This window comes from Neophocaena asiaeorientalis, unplaced genomic scaffold (genome assembly GCF_003031525.2).
Source record: "Neophocaena asiaeorientalis asiaeorientalis breed wild unplaced genomic scaffold, Neophocaena_asiaeorientalis_V1.1 scaffold476, whole genome shotgun sequence".
In the NCBI taxonomy this organism is placed as follows: Eukaryota; Metazoa; Chordata; class Mammalia; order Artiodactyla; family Phocoenidae; genus Neophocaena; species Neophocaena asiaeorientalis.
In genome coordinates this window covers 5513439-5515635 of record NW_020172178.1, presented here as the reverse complement: position 1 = coordinate 5515635, position 2197 = coordinate 5513439, and positions in this window count along the sequence as shown.

Here is a 2197-nt window from a genome sequence, read left to right as displayed (position 1 = left end):
TTATGTAGCTTAAAACCTCCCAACAGAGAGGAGATATTCATGCTTCTTCCCAAAACTCCCACCAGGAGTACGGATGGATGGACTTGGCTGAAAAAGTTAATGAAAAGCAAAACCAAAACAAGGAAACCAAAGATGAAATTAGACGGCAGAAAACACCTCCCCATCCTCAGAAAGGATGATCAAGTTGGGATTTGGATGGATGAGCTGTTGTCTTTGTTTATTTTTATCAAATGCCCTTATGGAGGCAGCCGGCTGCCAGGCCCGCTCAGGAGGGCCCGGGTACCTCCACAGAGCTCACCCCTGTTTCATTTGAATTCTCAATTTCATTTTGTCCTTTTTCTTTTGCATTTTAGCGCATTTCCTTTGTGCCTCTCTCTCTCTCTCTTTTTAACAAAACAATATTTTGACATTCTCCCCCCATTTATTAGAGCTCCTTTTCTAGAAATGGCCTACAATACGTCCTTATATTTCTAAAGAACTGTTTTCACAGCCCTCTCCTTTGGCTCTGAAATTATGTATATGTAATTGGTAATTAAAGGTGCGAGCTTTTCAATATAAACAGTATTGCTCAATGTTAGATCATTAAAGGGGAAAGAGGCACTGAATAATTACCTTTTACATTCTGGCAAACCGTTCACAGGAACCTGGAACCCAGTCCCCCCTAGAACCACTGTTTGGCGTGAGGGTTGTGATTACATTTTAACCATAGCAAAGCGTCTTTTCATAAAATAAATTGGTAAATGAATCATGTAGCATTGTCTTCCAACTCTTTTTAAAATAAACCCCGATTTCTTTTTAAAGTGTAATCAGTGGTTTCTGGGGCTGCCTTTGTACACACTGTTTCTCATACCTTATAGGTTCTTTTTGTTAGAGGTATTGCAGACGAGAGATTTCGGATTTCCTCATCTGCGGGGTGTTTCTGTGCGGTCACATTTCCAGTGCGTTTCTATGTGTAATTCATCGAGGGTTCTGTCTGCTTTTCTATAAGCACAGGCGGGATCTCAAATTGTCACTTCCCTTCTCAGCAATACCTGTGCACTGACCCGTGCATGCCTAGTTCATACATGTTACATGTGCCGTCTATCCGGTCTTACACATGGACTCTCACAGGCCCTGGAGAAGCTTGTATTCAGAAAATACAGAGCAGTGATTTATATGTAGGATGGAAGATGCCACAGAATTTTTTCCTTAAATTGTCTGTTCTTTGGCTCTGACCCGTCAATAACTTCACTGCCACGGAATGTGTTTTCCCCCATTCCATTTCTTCCCTCTGTTCTGTGGTTTTCATTATCCTTTCCTAAATACCGTACAACAGAAAATGTACCTGCCTCCTCGGGTTTCAGACCTCTGGCTGCCCTCTTGCTTCTCTGAAGACCCTGCCGCTTGTGCTATCTACATGACGACTGACATTTGCTCTCGAAAAATTCCACCCCGAATTTGCTCAGACCCCGAGGAAGGATGCAACCTCACCGTCCGCTTCCCTTATTTATGACAGTTTCGGCTGCCAGTGTCTCCCAGTTTTCCCTGAGGGGGTTGCTGCTTTTTGAGGCATTTACTAGCTTCAAAATATTTGGGTCCCGTGCCCCCTACAAAAAAGAATGAAAGGAGATATATTGGCTGCTAAAGAAATATGAAAATGTACAGCCCGTTGAAAGTGTGGTTTGTCATCTGCCAAGAAATGCTTTTGTAGTCTGAAGAATTATTTTTTTTTTCTTTTCTTTTTTCTGGGAGTGACAATAAAACCAACAAACAAAAAAGGACAGTGGGGAGTTGGTGAGTGTCGGGAAATCTACAAAGCAATGGAAGGCTGACCGGGAGCAGAGTGTTTGGCAGGAAAGCCGGCTCCCGCTTTCAGCCAGCCAACTCCCAGCGTCTCTTCCCTGCATTTTTTTTTTTTCTTTCAATATTTCTTTTTGAACCAACGCTCACTTGTTGCTTTCTGAGCCCGTGGGTTCCTTTCTCTCGTAAGGACTGGCCCTGGGACGCCCGTCTGGGTTTCTGTTTTCTTGTCTGGTGTGCAGCGAGGTCTCAGGTAGAGGAATGCATGCAGGACTCTTATGAATGGGGAGGACGTGAATGAAAGGTGGGAGGGAAGGGAGGGGGCAGCTTGAGCCTAAGCGGGGAGAGACAGCTCTGGCTCCCGGTTCTCAGCCTTGGCCGCCCATCGGAATCACCTGGGAATCTTAAAAAAAAAAAA